Genomic DNA, 18,747 nt, shown 5'->3' with positions numbered 1-18,747 from the left:
ACCATCAAACCTGTGTGGTAAGAGTCCCCAGGGGTGGTGATATGGAGGATGAGAGGTAAAGGCTATGTTCAGCCAACTCAATCTCCTTTTTAATGATCCCCACAGCGTGCTGCAGGAAAGCGTCCATAGTGGTGTTAAAGTGGGATGGAGGAGCGCCAGTATGTAGCTTTTTTCCCCATAGCTCTTGTTTCCAAGCAAATGTATGTAGAAATGTAGAGATGTAAAGGAGGCCTCTTTGAAAATCTTATAGGATTCTATGATCAAGGGCCAGAGCTGTGTCAGGATCCAGTTCCAACCTTCAATATGGCTCCCCCAGTATCCCCAAAGACCCCTCGAACCTCAAGGGTAGCGGCAGGAAGTGTAGACTGTAGTGTACACACGGAGGACCTATGTGCTGCAGCTTCAAGAGGCAAAGGAAAGCATGGAGTAGCAGTGATACCAATAGTCTCAAGGCTGGTGTAGAAACTGGTATAAAATCTGATGTAAAAGCTAGTATAAAACTCGGTGTGGCAGTATGACCGGTGTAATGCTGTAGTGACAAGAAATCACAATGGCAGTCAATAGGCATTCAAAAGGCAGTAGCAGCAGCAGTAGTGGAAGTGAATGCAAGTGGAAGTGAATGCAGTCATCGCTGAAGTCCTAGAGAATCCACTTACCTCCTACCCTCGGTCTTGCGCCCCACTGCCTCCATCACACATCCAGGCATCCAGACTCCCCCAGCCTGTTGTCCAATAATATCCAACAATGCCCAATAATGCCCTCCTGCCTAGACCCTACTAGAGATTGGAGACAAGAGCTGTAAGTCTCCAATAGTTCTAATAGTCCCAATAGTTCTGGCAGTGCAGGAGAATATGAAGTATGGGGTATGTTTAGAAACTGAACAAATGACAATGTTTGCTCCCTCTTGCCTGGTACTGATGTAGAATGCTCCCAACATTCCCTGCAGCCCCTCCGATTGTCCCCCGTAAGGAGGGCTCACCGAGAGGGAAGAAAGGAAGGTGACTGTACACCAAAACACCAAATCTGCACCTACACACCTGCACTCCTCATGCCACACTCACTTTGGCTGCCCTGCGGAGGGTTTCTTCAAGAGGGGGTTGACTTTGGCATGCTCCCAGTTGTCGGGGAATCCAGTGGTGTTGAAGGAGCAGTTGATCGTTCAAAATTGCTCAGGTGCAATGGCTGTGGCGGCCTTGTGGAAGATGTGTGGTAGGCAGGGGTTTGAAGGTGCTCTAGAGTGAATACTCTTCATGGCCTTTAGGGTGTCTTCTGTTGTGAGTGGGATCCAAGTGAGTAGAGGCTGTTGGATGGCGTCGCTGGGGGTAGGGGTTGAGGCAGTGCAGAGGTCCTGGTCATCAAAGTTATCGTAGAGAGTCTTGATTTTGAGGTGGAAGAATAAGCTGAGTCTGATGCAGAGGTCTTGGGAGGTTGGAACATCTGTTGTCTCGCTGTTGGGTTTGGAAAATTCCTGTATGATGAAGAAGAGTTGCTTGGAGTTGTGGGTGTCACAGAGGATTCTGTCTTAGAGGAAGTTCTTCTTTGTGGCTTTGATGAGTTGGTGGTGAGCCATGGTGGCTGTTTTGTAGGTGGTGAGTGTTTCCTGAGTTTTGGTGTTTCTCCATGTCTTTTCCAGTCATCGGCAGGAGCGATTGGAGTCTAGGAGTGCCGTGGTGAACCAGTTTCCTTTCTTGTTATGCCGTCCTGTAGTCTTCTGGAGGTGACGAGTGTGTTGGCACAGTTGGTGATCCATTAGTGGAGGTTGCTTGCCACTGTGTTGGCGTCTATCGTAGTTGGGGGCGGAGTGCAGGTGAGGGTGGCGTGAGGTGTTCTTTAGAGACTTAGTTCAAGTTTCTGCTTGGGAGGTGGTGTGCGTGCCTGGGTGTAGTGGGTTTTCAAAAGGAGTAGTGTATGCAGTGGTGGTCAGTTCAGAAGAGTTATGTGGTACTGCTGAAGAAGATGCTGTTTCCTCCTGTGAAGACTGGGTTGAGTGTGTGTTCTGCTGTGTGAGCGGGGGCAAAGACAAGTTGCTTCAGTCCTAGGTTGGTGAGGTTTTCTAGGTGGACAGTAGCGTTGAGGTCATTTTGGTTGTCCAGGTGGAAGTTTAGATCTCTGAGTAGTATGTAGTCTGTGGAGGCAAGGGTGTGGGGTGCGATGAGGTCGGTGATGATGTTGGTGAATGGAGCACAGGGGCCAGATTGTCTGTAGACGAGTGTTCCACAGAGCATCGTTCTGGGGCTGGTCTGGATCTGGAAGTGGAAGTGTTTCATGGGGGGAAAGGTGTCGCCAGGGTCGGTGGTTGTCATGCGAAGGCAGCTTTTGTGGATGATGGAGAGGCCCCCTTCCTGGGTGGGTGGAGTGGTCTTTCCTCAGGATCTTCCATCAGGATCTCTTATCCATTGGGGATGGCGGTTGCAATATCAGGTGTGGAGCTGGCATCGGTCCAGGTCTCTGTGAGGAAGGTGATGTTGGGCGTGTGAGTGTTGAGGAGGTCCCAGATTCTTATGGCGTGTCTGTGCAGGGAACGTACATTGAGGAGGATGCAGTTCAGTGGTTTGTGTACGCTGGCGTACGGTGAGCTGGGGTGTGCTGCTGGGGTCCGGAGGTGGGTGAAGGTACGGCGGCAGTGTCGGCAGTCTATAAGGCTTTGGGGGTTGCCTGGCGCCAAGAGCTGGCAGTTTTTGCTTCTGGGGTTGAGAGCTTGGAGGGCGCTGGGGTTGTAGCAGCGTTTTGGTCAAGGATGGGCGCACTGGCACATCCACTGCGCGGCTGCACAACTGTTGCTATTAAGTAGGGGGGAGGGAGTTCAGCTGAGAGGCAGGAGCAACACACTTGGGGAGTATGCGGGCAGCAGCGGCTGGGAACACGGGAAGAGGGAACGAAATGAGGGAAAAGAGGCAAGAGAAAAAAGTGGCAAAATGACAAAAGAGCCATAAGAGAGTAAGTGCAAAGTGGCAAAAGAGACAAAGGAGAACGACAGAAAGAGTAGCAAAGAGGTAAAAGAGAAAAAGAGAGAAAGTGGCAAAATGGCAAAAGAGGCAGAAGAGCAAAAAGGCAAAAGAGAAGACAGAGGACAAAGAACAGAGCGGAATAGCAGAAGAGCAGGGTACTCTACCACTAGGCCACCAGGGATGAGGCGCAGGCAGGAGCCTGTGGGTGTAGGAGGGCCTCAAACACCTACCTGGCATTGAGCTTGGGAGCTCAGACTCAAGGACAGACCCTTACCGGTGGAGCTGCACGGGGGAGAGCAGTGACACAGACCAGGAAGGTCAGAGGTCTTGCTCTTCATGCCGCGCAGCTGTCGCCATTAAGTAGGGGTCGGCGATTAGCTGGGAGGCAAGAGCAACACACTGAAGAGGAGGGGCTGTGGGGGCTGCATCAGCTGGGAGCGCGGCAAGAGGGAATGAAATGAGGGAAAAGAGACAAGGAGAAAAAGAGAAAAAAGTAGCAAAGTGGCAAAAGAGAGTAATTGGCAAAAGAGACAAAAGAGAGTACGGGGCAAAGTGGCAAGAGAGACAAAGGACAACGAGAGAAAGAGTGGCAAAGATGTAAAAGAGAAAAAGAGAGAAAGTGGAAAAGTGGCAAAAGAGGCAAAAGAGAAAGAGAGGCAGAAGAGCAAAAAGGCAAAGGAGAAGACAGAGAACAAAGAACATAGCGGAATAGCAGAAGAGCAAGAGCCTGTGGGTGTAGGAGGGCCTTGAACACCTACCTGGTGAGGAGCTCAGGCTCAAGGGCAGACCCTCACCGGTGGATCTGCGCTGGGGAGAGCAGTGACACAGACCCGGAAGGTCAAAGGTCTTGCTCTTCTTGCCACTCAGTGACCACCATTCAGTAGGGGTTGGGGGGGGTCGGCGATCAGCTGGGAGATGGGAGCGACATGTTGGGGGAGGGGCCACAGGGGTAGCAGTGGCAGGGAGCGCGGGAAGAGGGAGCGAAATGAGGGAAAAGAGGCAAGGAGAAAAAGAGAAAAAGTGGCAAAAGAGACAAGAGAGAGTGACTGGCAAAGTGGAAAAAAAGGCAAAAGAGAGCAAGTTGCCAAGTGGCAAAAGAGGCAAAGGAGGATGATAGAAAGAGTAGCATAGAGGTCAAAGAAAAAAAGAGACTAAATGGCCAAGTGGCAAAAGAAGCAAAAGAGCAAGAGAGGCAGAAGACCAAAAAGGCAAAAGAGAAGACAAAGGACATAGAACAGAGCAGAATAGAAGAAAAGCAGGGCGCTCTTCCACTAGACCACCAGGGATGAGGCGCAGGCAGGAGCCTGCGGGCGGAGGAGGGCCTCGAACACCTACCTGGTCTGGAGCTCAGGCTCAAGGGCAGACCCTTACCGGTGGAGCTGCGCGGGGGAGAGCAGTGACACTGACCAGGGTGGATGAGCTCTGCCATTAACACCTAGCGGATCACAAGTGGCAGTTATACTTAGAGGTGATGCAAGGTCTTATACATAAATGGATAGAACCTTGGCTCAATCTATTCACCACTGCTGAGATTGCACAATGTCACCAGCTCTGTGAGTTTAGTTTCCAAAACATCTCTCACAAGGCGTCGTGTTCCACCTAGAGGGGAACTCAGGATGCCTGTGCGCATGTCTGCTGATACCACTCCTGCCTTAGTTCTGCAAAAGATCAGTAACAACCAGGTCCAAGTCATCCCAGTTGGCACGGAGAGTATGCTATCCAGAACATCTGGTCTTGAGCATTTGTCCTCGAATCAGGCTATCACTCTGGGAGGACCTATTGTCCTCACAACAGAGCAGGGTTCTGCACCCTGTCATTCACACTCACCACCTTCATGTATGGAGATTGAGTGGAGATAGCTGAACCCCATCAACGTTCTTCCGAAGGTGGTTGATGTCATCTTGGCAGCCAGGCATCTCTTGACAAAAAGAGTATTCGTCTGTTGTTGGGACAAATTTGTGGTTTCATGCAGCACATGCCAGATTGACCCTCTTCAAGCCAAGTTATCTGGCGTTATTTTGTTTATTTTCTCTCTGACTCAGGGAAGGAGAAGGAGTCAGGTGTGGCATTGGCACACTGACAGTGAATCTCAAAGATGACAGGCGTTTCCCCAAAGTCTGGGTTGGTTGAGGACTGCCTGGGCTGAACCCACCTTCAAAGCCAGTCGAAATAGGCTGCAATAGGCAATAAGACTGCATCGGCGACCTCCAAAGTTTTGCTGCCCTACCGTCATCATGTTTGTAAACATCTAAGGGGCACTGGTAAGAAAAAAGTGGAGCACAGTGAACTGAAAACACTCCTGTCCCCCTGAACTGCACCAAGTCCCACAGGTCATCCCTCCACCAAGACGACATTTGTGAGTCAAACACTAGACATGATATATAACTATGTGTACTGTGTTAGTAATCCAGTAATATAGTTGAACTTTCTTGCACATCATGCAGTGTACAGTTTAGCTGTATTTCATGGGGGAGAAAGTAAGTTAATAAAATTTAAAAAAAGAAAATACCCCTGTCCCACCATGAAGCGCAGGTAACACTGATGGGTCTACAGGATGGGTATATGGAAATAGGCGCCCTGCATGTCCAACAGGGTCAAGGGCCAACAAGACCTTCAACAGTTTGATCATTTTGAATTGCCACCATCCTTCATGGGCATCAGAAAGTAGCAAGAGTAACAACCATGGCCTACTTCTGGTGTGTGCACACTCTTGATAGCCGCGTTTGCCAAAAGAGCTTGTACTTCCTGCTGCAAAATGGAGACATGGACCACCATCAGTCATTGGGGGTGGGGGTTGGGGGGGGACAGTGGGGCAGCGAGAGAAAGAAAGGTAGGGCATATCCCTGCCACAAAATTTGTAGGAGTCCCCTGTCCAAAGTTATGGCTTGTCAACCCAGCAAGAATCATCAGAGCCTGCCCCTCAAGGGGTGGCTGTGTTCATCTAAGGGCATGCTACAGGGGTTTGGTTGTAGCAAATGGAATGGTTGGTGTTATGGGGCAGCCTTGCCAAAACAGCAAAAGAATTGGTAGGGCTGATGTAGCTGACAAGGTGGGGCTTTGCTCTCCTTGAACTGCTTGAGAGCGGAGTCTGCCTTGTCCTAAAGCAGGCGAGTCCCCATTGAGCAGCATGTCCATGAGGGACACTGGACATAGCCTGAAAACTGGTGGCCCGAAGTGAAGTGTGGCGGTGAATAGCGACAATGGTGCCAATGGCTCATCCAATGGAATTGGTGGTGTCTAAGCCGCAATGAATTGTGAACCTGGCTGCCTCATGACTGTCCTGCATAGCCTAGGCAAAGACTGGCCAGAGATCTTCATTAACATCTGGAAGTACTTGAGGTATTGAATTCCAAAGGGCATGGCAATAGTGCACAAGCAGGCAGTTGGCATTTACAGATTGTAGCACCAAACAGATGGATGAGAAGACTCTAAGAACATCTCCACCCATTTTGATTCATTATCGGAAACGTAGTTGGAAACGTGTTGGGGTTAATCTTGCTTGTAGCCACCTGTACCACCAAACTTTCAGGTGAGGGGTGCGGAGTTCAATGTGCAAAATTGTCCAATACAGGGTGATGGTGGTTGTGCACTCTCATCAGTAGCAAGACCAGGGAGTGGGAGGAACTCTGATTCAGGCGAAGTATCAAGGACATTAGCCTCTTGTAACTTGTCGTACCAATTCTCTTCCATCGTATAGCTAGCAAATCTCATTAGCCGAGGCATAAACATTGTCCATATCTGTGCCAAACTGAGAATGCGGAGTATATGTTATGTAGGTTTAGGTGGAAGAATCAGTACCTCTACAGAGTCTGGGTGTGGCTTTGGCGTCAGAAAGTACAAAAGGTACTTCGTCTTCCAGTGTCAATGGGGTCACAATCGAAATTCAGGAACTGGCGCGGACCATGGCGCCGGAAGGAGAGTCAGAGCTTAAGACGGAGGTGACCCTGAAGGGTGTCAGAGTGTCCAACCAGTGCAGAGGGTGAACCCGCCAGTGGTATTCTATATGGAAGCCCTCTCGTCTCCATGGGACCCGTAGGTGCACCAGTGGAAGTAAGCAAGGATCTGAAGACCTGGAGCATTGCCTCACAGAACTCTTCAATCTGTTTTGGAGTTGCAGATGACCTTTGAAGCTCTGGTTGTGCCAGAAAATGTTGCAGGATAGGCTCAGGCATAAAATGACTTTAGAAACATGATTGAGAAGTATGGCGCTGACCCTAAGTTGTCTTAGGAGAGTGAGAATAGTGGGAAGGGGCCAAGTCACACTTAGATTTCATTTTCCTTTTTTTCATTGACTTTGATCGAGATGAAGACCGACACCTGGAATAATTTTTGCAACTTCTGGATCTGAAATGGGACTGGATCGAAATTTTGGTTTGGAACTGTCTTCTTGCGGAGCCTTCTGGTGCTTGGCGATGTAGAGTCTCATATGGCCTTCAGATTCATCGATGAACAATCATGGTAGGCTTCAGACTTCATGGCTGAACCCCAGGAACTACAGGCAAACCTGATGAGGGTCTCTCACAAACATTTGTTTGTGACAGTGCCTACAAGGTTTAAAACCTGTCGTGCTGGGAGAAGACATTTCCCTTCCACAGTGTTTTATCATTTTGTGAGGTAAAAGGGGTATCACAGAGATGAGATGTAGCTTCAGATCGAAAGGAACTGTCGTAAGTGCTAGGGAGTGGCACCTATATAGGCTCTTCATGGCATTTCTGAGCATAACAGCCTCATTGCAGACCCACATGGCGCCACCAACCTGCGCACAGAGGTACTGCTAAAAAGTTTACGCATTCAGTCTGATGTCTGGAGAATATTCAAAAAGGTGAGGAATCTGCAGCTAGAAGAATCTATTGGAAATAGAAAAATATGCTCAGGTGGAGGCATACATTTCTGTCTGTACTTTTGCTTTTTTCTTCTCTTCAGAATAGGGCTCTACGAATCTGCAGGTTGAAGTATCCATTAAAAAGCAGAGCTAGATGTGGCTGTCACACATGACTTGGGACTACCATACAGGCACACTGTATGACATCTGGGTATATCGTTGGGCACATAAAATGCTCTGGCTGATTATATGAAAAAATATAGGTTATTTCCACCTTGTAGGTTTAAGAATCTGCAGAAGAATGGATACGTTGCTTGGTATACACTCATTTTATTTTTCTAATCTTCTTATGACTTCATTTTCATTACAACATATACATATAAAAGAGATAAGTGCCCGTTTCTGATATACATGCATGAATATTAGGCCAGAAATAATTGTTTCCAGTTCATTCCAAGTTTCCCCATGTTCTGAAAAAGACCACTCTACATGAAAATTGTTTGTACACAATGAAAGACAGTGTTGGTCCAATGAGATCAACTGTCAACACTTACCCTGCCTGTGACAATTAAAAAATACTACAACTAAATAGGATGGTGTTCGGAAGTACTATAGGAATATGGGTGACTGCATATGACTTAATATCATGGCCACCACTAAGTGCGAATGACAGACCAATATAAAGCTCAGTGATAGGTAATTGCTGGTGAGCATCTACATTTTGCACTAACATGAGGCTTACCCATATTAGGTGCAGATGTTCTTTGGAATGAACAATCCCACAGTTCACCAAAGGATGTTACAGCAGATATTATTCAGTGGAGGCTCCTCCGCTATGGCGGAGGAGCGTTGCCCCACTGATTTCAAGCCGTGCTAGAAGCAAAAACATAGGATGATAATAACTTTCAGTTATTATTATTTTATGTTTCCTTTGCGGGCGGGTGGGTGGGGCTGCTCTGCTAACGGAGCAGGGGAGGAGTGGTGTGCCCACTCCAAGTGCGCAGTGACAGTTTGGTCTGCCCTCTTGGGTCGCCCAAACCAGTCATGTGCACCTTCCCACTTCTCCATGCAGGCTGCATTACAGCCTCTTAATGGAGAACATGCCCACCCCTCCAGTCTCTGGCTGAGCGCCGTGTCATGGCGCTTGTACGGAACTCACTGCAACGACCAGGGCCACTGCACTGCGTGTAGGTGCTTTACTTAATTCATTTAGCATACTATGAGGCTAACCTGAAACATTTGGTGATACCATTTATTTGTGTCTTTAAACTGTCAAAAGCCTTGGGCTATTCTGCTGCAGTCTTTCCTAAAACATGAGAGGCAGAAGTGAGTAGTCTGTCATCTTCCTATGATATTGCTGCACGATCTTCCTCAGCAAATGTTTTCAAAATGGGTCTCTGGGCACCATCAGCTCCTGCATCTTCAGAAAGGTTTAATTATTTTCAGGAAAGTTATTTTTCTGAAATGACAAATCAAATGTTCAGGTTCAGAAAAGGTCTGAATGCAAAGCTAGGCATTATTAGAAATGTAGGGCCTTATTTAGAGTTTGGCGGACGAGAGACTCCATCAAAATGTGGCCGATATCCCATCTGTGTATTACAAGTATCACAGTTTTAAAGAACTTATAATATAATGGCTAGCACACCTACCATGTTTATGACAGAGTATCCTGTCCAGCAAACTCTAAATAAGGACCCTAGGTCACTCTACAAAGCAGCCCTCTCTAAAAGAACAAAATAATTGCAGCTGTAATTCTCTGTATTTTTGAGGGGTTGGTCAAATGAGTTAGTATGTGATAAAAGATTTGGGGTAAAGGAATTTGAAATGATGGAGGTACCACTTATAAAAAATATTCATATACAATGAGCTAACAGTAACTGTGAAAAGTCGGTATCAAGCCCAAGGCGGTAAGAGTAATATATTATTCTCCTTCTGAATTTATTTCTATCCTGATTTCAGGTGTTATCAGCTGTGAAAATATCACAAAATGTAAGTAGTAGTCATCATTTATGCTTGTTATGGGTGACTCAAACCTAAAACAAATCACCAGATTAAAAATATCAATATACAAAAACCAATTAATAAACACATATCTACAAATTATGACAACATCTAATATTACTCATACCAAGTGGAATAAAAACAAAAACGTAAAAAATGAGAGCAAAAAAAGGTTTGCATAAAAGCAACGTGTCTAGTACTTTTCAGGGGACTACATAATATGGCAATGCGGATGAGGTGAAACATTAAATGGCCGAAGAGCTCTGCACAGAGACTCAACCATCTGCCTATTTTTAGCTGCAACCGACAACCCTCTCTTCCTTTCTCAATGAGGATTTTTTTTAAATGCCCATTCACTTGATGTTGTGGCACTACACCTTCCTTAAAACACAAGAAGCCATCATCGAACAAAGCGACATCTAGACCAACGATTCTTAACCCCTTCAGTGCCCATGACGAGCTGGACTCGTCATGGGCTGCGGTGGCGCTGTGCCCATGACGAGTCCAGCTCGTCATGAACTCCGCCCGCTAATGCAAGGCGCGGCACTGGGCGGGGAAAGGGGCGGGCATGCAAGGGGTTAATCTGTGGTATCGGGACCTCTTGGAGGGTTTGTGCCTGCTTACGAAATGAAATGATAGTAACTGATTAATAAAGTGTATGTCAATGAAAAAGGCAAAATGTAAAATTGAAAATGTTCAAACATTATGTAAATGAGAATGAATTTCTTATTAGGGGCTAAACATTAAGTTGGTATCCTTAGATTGATTCATGGGACAGCACAAATGCATCAAACAGAATACAGTATGAATGATGGGCGGCTTCAACTGAATTTAGAAATGCTCCAACCGTTCCATTAAAAAAAAGAGATTTTTAATGTGTTTGTGAATAGCATAAGATATTTCACTTTTTGTGTACTTGTCTGATGAAGGCATGTTTCTGTATTTTTTCGTTTTGTGATTCAAAGCATCAAAAATGCTTATGACTGAGTGAGGGTCGCCAGACTCCAAGAATGATTCAGTTGCGATCTGCGGATTCCAGTAATGAATAAGTGGGGGTCGGCAGAAGTCAAAGGAGTTAACAACCACTACTCTAGACTCCTTATTTGCACACTGGATTCGTGGGAGGTTCTTTGAAAGACAATGGAGGGAGTCAGGGCAGATATTAGCTGGTACAGACCTTCTGCTCCACCATTTCAATTTTTGACTCTGTGTTTCTCCATATTTCATTTAAAACATTCTTCCCTCAGTGGATGGAATGTTTTAATAACCTTATAGCACTTCTGCCTTGGGCTAGATCAGTTGTTTAAGGCCCTCACCTGCAGCTCAGTCCTATATCTTGGGTTCAGGGCCAATATAGTTCTCTGCAGTGAGCAATAATGCTATAGTGGTGGTAACAGCGAAGTGAAGCGGGGAAACGAGAACTTACTTTTCTCTCTACACTGGATAGCCTCTTTAAGAAAGTGGTGCTACAGCTCAGCTTGGTGCAGAAGGTGACACTGCTTTCTGGGATAGGGTTTTGATCCCAATGGGATAGATATAGTGTGAACTTCTTATAAGAGCTGGCGGAAGCTGGTCTGGATTACCAACCACTTTATATCTGACGAGCAACTATTTCAGCAGATCATGTCCCATTCCAAGACATTCCAGCAGGAGAACATCCATTAGTATGCAGGCTGCTGGGAGGGTCTGACTATCAAAGCCACCAGAACCCAGATATTCAAAATTGAGGGATGTAACCATGGTCCTTAGATTACTGGAGTAATGGCAAGAGAACAAATTTCTATCCAGGAAACGAGTCACTGGTAAGCTGGCGATTTAGCTTTATCTTATATCCTGTAAAAGGGTATCCAATGTACATGCATTAGTTATTCGTGTGAGAATGTTTACTTCAGGAGTACCCTTTATAGTTTCCAGGGACACAAAATACTATACCAGGGTGGTGTAGTATCCAGGTTTTCTACAACTACCCAAGTTGTGTGTGGTGAGATGTCTCAGAGCTTACAAAGCTATGACGGATTTGTTATGGCTTGCGGGTACGACACAATTGCTCATAGCCATAAAGAAGCCTTTTGAACCTAGTTCATTCCCTACCATTGCATGATGCGTAAAGTGTATAATGGGGGAAGCAGTTATTTACACATCCATATGTGGGTTGCACTCCACCAGGGGAGTATTGGCCTATAGAGCCTTTTCCTTGGGTTGCCATTTGGAGGACATCCTCAATGCAGTGGATTGGTCCTCAGATTCTACTTTTAAGAAGTTCTACTTCAAACCAGTGACACGGGTGCCTCACTGGTGGTCAGCTAGCTTTGAACTTTAAACCCAGGTAATAGGGATTACATACCTTCCACCTAGAAAATTTGGTGACGATCAAAATGTTGGGTATACGTATAACTACTATAACCCTAAATGGTTTAATATTCATGTGATATGACATGATGATGTGTGTAGTAACAGAAGTGGACTCTGAAGGCTGACACTCTCTCATCTTTTCTGAGGATTGGATAAGAAGAAAGAATTTTAAAGTCTGACTATTCGGTTATTGATAGATTGGATCAATAAAAAGGAAGAACTTTTCCTTGTGGATTACTTTAAAGTATATGAAGCATTCTTGGATGATGGTGACAGAAGTTTTCTAAAAGACTCATGGGACATGCAGTCTCTACATGTTGCAGTTACATGGGTTTGTTCGGCTCCTGAGAAATAAAGTGGAAAGAAAATTGCAGCAAAACCCTTGCCTCCCTTTCAGTAAGAGTATTGACACTTTCCTTCACGATAGCTAGGAAATTTTACATTCATACTAAGAAGCTAGGGTGTACTGAATCTGTCAAATAAGTCTTATATGCACTTCATTATTCCAAATATGCCTTAAAAATTTTGGAAACAGCAAGACACTCTAAATGAGCCTTAAGGTACAGCAGACATACCAGAGCAGTGGGCAGAATGTTTTTTAGAGTAATGAATGGTCAATTTTGGCACAAAACCAACCGAGATAGCCAGTTGGAGAGGTCCATTATGACGTTTTGTTCCTGGAATCTGCTTTGTTTCTTGGATCTGTGTTTCTATGACCTTCAGGAAAGCTTTCAGTCCTTGGTCAGTGATTTGGGGGCATATTTACAAGGGCTTTATCTCCACTTTTTTGGCTTACAAAGCCAAAAAAGCGGAGATAAAACCAGTGCCCTATTTACAAGAGGGTGCTAACATCCATAATCGCATGTTAGCACCCTTTTCCCCAATGCCTCCCTTTGTATCTCCAGTGAGATGCAAAGTGGGCGTTACTGGGCGTAACCACGATGGACTACCTTGCAAATATCACTGATGTTTACATCGCGTTATTTACAAGGCAGCCCACATGATTTTAGCACACGTTAGATTTTGGCGAAAACGTCCATTTTCACCAAAATCTAACATCTACTAAAATCCTGACTTAGCCCTTCCTAACATAGGGGGTGGGTTATGCTGATATGACCCTATGGGTCATATCAGCAAGGTTATCGCCCTTTTGCAGGGAACATCACTGGAAAACCAGCGATGTTCCCTGCAAAAGGGCGATAACCTCACTATCTCTGGAATTCTTATCGCCCTGGAGAAACGTGTTGTTAATAACACGCTACAGGGCGATAAATTACAGAGATAGCCTGCAATAATATTATTATCGCTAAGCACGGCCTGCAATAATTATCGCTGGCCGTTGATAATATGCCTTTTGGTTCCCTGAGGTTTCAGGTAGGAATATAGAGATAAGATGGTAAATTCGAAGAACTGATACTACTGATACATACAGTTTCAATACCATTCATGTATTTGATTTATAACCTGTTTTACAAAACAGTAAAGTCATCAACTTAATCTACTCCTACAACTTAGAACATTTTAGAGCAGGCTTTCACCACTAAGGGCACAATTGTATTAAGGAGGAGCGCAGAGGAAAGTATTGGTGCAGTTACCAGAGTTTCAAGAATTAGAGAATGTATTGGAGTCATCTCATGTATGATATTACCACCATCAACTGCTCCCTTATAACAAGTTTCTGTATTCTATATAAGTCAGAGAGAGGAGGTTTAACATTTAGAGAAGCAGAATTTTGGAGCATGCTTCTTTCAGGAACTCAAAATAAAGTGTGAGACTTGAACTGTATCAATTGGCAAGCAGAAGCAGATCCTTAAATGTAAGTGCAACACCTAGTAACCATTTTACCCTTAAATTGAACTTGTTTGCCATCAGATCATAAAAAAATATGGAAATCATGTAACAGAAGCTTCAAACTAATCACTGGAATCCTAGCAGCTGCATAGCCATCCAGTCTCCATTACTAGTGATACTTAAACTAAGCTCATTGATGAGAAGAGGAGATCCAGCACGAGGAACACATCTACATATACTACATGTAGTCAGCAAGCAGCCAGTGACCAATAAGTTACAATGACCAGCAGCGGCCTGTGCAGGTAAGAGTGGTGGGCCAGGTGGGGGGTATTTTGACAGACGACGAGGGAATATTAAATAAATAACTAATTTTCCCTCATGGTCATCTGTCGAAATCCCTCCTCCCCCATCCGGCCCACCACTCTTACCTGCACGGCCACTTGCTGACAATGACTGAGATGAAGTTACACAAATAAAAAAAATCCACAACAACTAGATGACTGGGTAGACAATGATATGGCATATAAATGTTTTGATAGAATAAGTGAAAACATCCAATCTATTGCAAGATGCTTCCTGAGATGTCCCTAGTACAATACTCCAAAACGACGCACATAACATCATGCAAAATACTTTCACTGAACAATTGAGTTAAAAATTCATTTGGAAAAAAAGATGCCAAAAGGACACAAGTAGACAATAAATGGTTGTATGTGCCACCTATTTCAAGGCCCTCAAAGGTTGATCAATTACAGCAATACAGCCTACCTAACCAAAACGTATTAAAATGTCTTCTCTCCACTCATGAAAAGAAACTGATCCAAGAGCACAGAAACAATTACAATTCATCTGTCACCTAAAGGAAGGTAAGAGGTAAAAAAAAGTTGCAGGCCACTCCAAATAGCATGCAGAAGGGCTTAGAAACCAAAACAGAATGTATTTCAGCCCAAATGTCCTGTAAATGAACAGGAACAGTACTTCAAAACAAATTAGGGTTGGAAACAGAACAGAGAACACAGATGTTACAAAAACTGCAGCCTTTATTGTATTTTTCATCCAATATCTTTTATTTTTACACAAGCAATAGAAAAATTGAAACTTACTAAAAAACCGAGGCACAATAGGACAATCAAAATGATTAGGCTATAGCAACTGCTCACAAGATAGGATGGGATAATGAAAGGGCACTCTTCCTAGTAAACTATGCATAAAGGTAATAGGTTGAACATGTCTGTGCAAAACTGTGCAATGAAATTGCATGCCAAATCAGCCTAACTGCAGTTATGTTTTGAAGGATGTTTGTTAAAAGGACTCAAAATCTCACACAACAAAGTGGCATGCTTCACCATCTGTTTTTTCCCTCACTCTAGATGGATGTAGTGGCTAGGGTGGCTTCCCTTGTATGGAGATTTATTTTGTGATTAATTCCGTCAGTCTTGTTGTCTATCAAAGGAATTTCAGAATGTTTTTACCTGGTGGTTTCTATGCACCCTGTAATTAGACAGGCCAGGTCAGTTACAATTGCTTGAGCTAGACCAGTTTCTTACTTTCATTGGTGTTCTTTCCAGTAAATTAGCAACAGGAAAAGTATTGAGGACCCATCATGTCTTTAGTACTGACATGTTTCTTGCCTATTGAGTATCCTAAAAGGGTCAATGACAGTTCTTCAGGATAGGGGGGTTGAGTCCCCACCTCTAATTACTTCTTTGACTATATTGGCAGAAGAGGTGCCAGTATGTGTTGGTGAAGTGTAGAATGTGATAAAAAGACAAATTTGAGATAACCCATTTCATGAGGCTGTTCTCATCAGATCCAGTCTATTGCCTGTTCCTTGTTAAAATGCTTTGGAATGGGTCAGTTGTGTTTCCTAGTCAGTCCTGTATTTGGCTCTCAATGAATTATGGAACGCCGGATAACCTGTATCCACATTGCTCTGTCAGGAATGTCCACTACATGGTAATCTAGCAAGGCTTAGTTAGGCCAATATTTGGCTCTCCGTTAAATGAGTAAGGATGGATTACCTACTTTCACTGTTGTGTGGACAGGGAATGACCCCTGCATGGTGATCTAGCTATCATGGTGCCCGACTGCTGGGGAATCCTGACTTTTATTTTAGTCCTGGCACCTGGCTCGTGCAGGTGCCTCCAACCTTTCCTATAGTTGTTATTCACCCACAATGGTATCCTGGCACTGAGCAGGTGTGTGTGCTCTTCATGCCTATGGTAGGTTGATTAATTAAAATGCCAGGTCTCCCACTTCTCGTGCAATCAATAAGAGAGAAGGAGGCTCTGGAGTGGAGTGGGAAACCATTCTACTCTTTAGAACTGATGCAAGAGAACACCCATCCTCCTGATATGGGTCTGTGTATGCGTGGGATGTGAGCGAGTAGGAGTCCTACAGAGCGCAGTTGCCTGGGTTGTTGGTGGAAGGTGATGCAACTGTTCCAATAGGTGGGGACTATGTTGTCTAGTGCCTTGAATGTGTATCTGAAGAGTCTGAAATGAGAGCATTTGTGTATCGGGAGCCAGAAAAGTTCCCTGAGGTGTAGCGTGATTTTTTTGCATATTTTAGTGTATTGCCCTAAGTGGGACGGGAATGCCCAGACATGGGTTCTGTGCACACTATGTCACTGGGACCAAACTATCCCTGGCTGAGGAGCCCTAACTAGGGTGAAATTGGCCCTAGGTAGTTTGTGATCCTGTTCAGGGAGGACCTGGCTTGGTAGTTCAAGCGGAACTGTTCCTATTGTAGCAGGGTCAAGGCTAATTTGCATATGGTTGGGTCCAAACTGAGGTTACATGGTGTGAAAATACCGATGTACTGGGAGGCGGCTCTGAGTAACTAACAGTGGCTGAGATTAATTTGAGCATGCAATCCATCACTTATTTGTATACGTTAGTGTGTTACCCTAAGTGGGATGGGCTTCCCCAGATGTGAGTCCTGTGCACAATGTCACTGGAACCAAGCCATACCTGACTAATGAGTCCTAACTAGGGCAAAACCAGTCTTAGATTGTTTGTGTTCCAGTTCAAGGAGTGCCTGGCTTGGCAGTTAAGGCTATGCTGTTCGCTTTGGAGCAGGATAAAGACTGATTTTAGTATATCTGGGTCCAAACTGAGTTGGCATGGTGCATAAAATAATGATGGTCTGGGATGCGGCCTGGAGCCTGAGTAATTAAAAGTGGCTTAGATTAATTCAAGCATTCCATCCATCACTTTTTAGTAAACTTTATAAAAGTGCAATTCAGAAATGGGACTTGGAATCTAATATTACCATTAAACAGGGTTTTAAATTACTATGCCCTAGACACCTAACATGATAATTCTACCTGTTCTCAAACAAAAGCTATCTTTATTAAATGTATTAAGGTAACCACACATTATCCTATTGGAGTGGTAGGTCTCACAGTAGTTAAAAATGAATTTCAGTTTTTCACTACATTAAACTGCTCAAAGAATCTGTGTTACCGGAGCAGCCCGATCCGCAAGTCACAGACCAGAGGGGTCGCATTATTCTCTGGTGCCTTCCTGCATTTCTTCTGCCCACCGGAGTCCTGGCTCCGCTTCTGGTTGTGAAGACGGAAGTTCGCCATCTTGAGGCAAAGACCCGACATTGCAGTGGTCGTCCTCAGATCTTGTGGCTTACGAGCTTCTGGCGCTCCAGACCCCAATCCCACCTTCTTCGGGGTGAGGAGTTGCGGCTCCCGAGTTACAGGGATCTCTATTCCTTTGTCTGCTGCACTCATCCTGGAGAGTAGTTGCTGCTGTAGTGCACCACTCCCTGCAGACCATATGAATCAGACTCTGACCTGCACATCTGGTGGGGTGGTGACCATCCCATATCTTCTGCATTCGGTTTCAGCCCTTTATGTTGCCTCTGATGGTTGCCTGTTCCTGTCATACTCTATTTGCAGCTGCTGGCACCCAGCTTCATTTTACTGTGCCCACTGTTAATTCCGGCTCATGCTCTCTACATCTGTGGTGGTTACCCACTGGTAGGAAAATTGACCCAGCCCCTACCCAGATGTAAAGGCTGAAGCATTTTGTAGGGAGGTCTCCTGGAGTGCCTTGTGCATTATTAAATGATGCAGCAGAACTAGCCATCTATCACTTAAGAAGGTCTCCTCTGACACCTCTGGAGGTCTGCTGTTTCAACCTACCTCTTCCCCTATATGCTACACCCCCTGCTCCAATGACTCAGCTCCTTTAACATTGTTTTCAATACCATACCTCTCCTTTCACATCTTGATTAATGCCCGAGTTATGTGCCATCTCCTCCTAGTACTTTTACTCGCTACCCTAGTTTTTTTTCCTCCTCCCCCAACCATCCTCTCCCTCCTCATTTCTCAACTATGTCAACCAATCAAGTTAAGACTGGAGTTAACTGCTTCACAATCATTTATCCCCCTCAATTTGTCAAAAGCAAATGCAAAACAGTTCAAACAAAACCTTGAACAGTTTCCTGATTCCCTCTTCGTTGACCAATTCAATAGTGGTCACTATGGTAGCTTAAAACTGACTTCATTTTCTTCACTCACGACATCCCTACCTGGACCTCCAGCTTCAAAAACTCCTTCAACGTCACCTCCTCCTCCTCTATCCTGTATGGGCAACAGCTAAAAATCTCCCCCTCTACCTGTTTCAATGGCTCACCTACTATCTCACTTTATAACAATGTTAATGTCTTGATTCAAGCTAAAGACACTTGTCTCTCTCTTTTCAATCACCTCTTTCCTTCCCTACTCCCCATTCCTGGGACTGTGATCTCCCTTGATTCTTCTACTAACTCCTCCCTTTACTTCCTCTCTCCTCCCCCGACCCTCTTGAAGCCCAA

General features: G+C 45.0%; 1 protein-coding gene across 2 annotated transcripts in view; it reads right to left on the bottom strand.

The window, feature by feature from the left end:
• LOC146772950 (SLAM family member 9-like) overlaps nucleotides 1-18,747 on the bottom strand; it is a 282,152-nt gene that overhangs the window by 14,579 nt on the left and 248,826 nt on the right. Inside the window, exon 5 of one of the 2 annotated variants that reach the window (XM_085638140.1) lies at nucleotides 8,077-9,229. The exons of the other annotated variant lie outside the window; for it this stretch is intronic. The gene's annotated coding sequence lies outside the window, so the exon portion shown is untranslated. Of the gene's footprint in view, nucleotides 1-8,076; nucleotides 9,230-18,747 lie in introns of those variants that run through there. 2 annotated transcript variants of the gene reach the window in all.

Source organism: Triturus cristatus, chromosome 12, assembly GCF_964204655.1.
Source record: "Triturus cristatus chromosome 12, aTriCri1.1, whole genome shotgun sequence".
In the NCBI taxonomy this organism is placed as follows: domain Eukaryota; kingdom Metazoa; phylum Chordata; class Amphibia; order Caudata; family Salamandridae; genus Triturus; species Triturus cristatus.
Note: the sequence above shows the minus strand (reverse complement) of the source record. Positions and strands in the feature narration are given on the sequence as shown.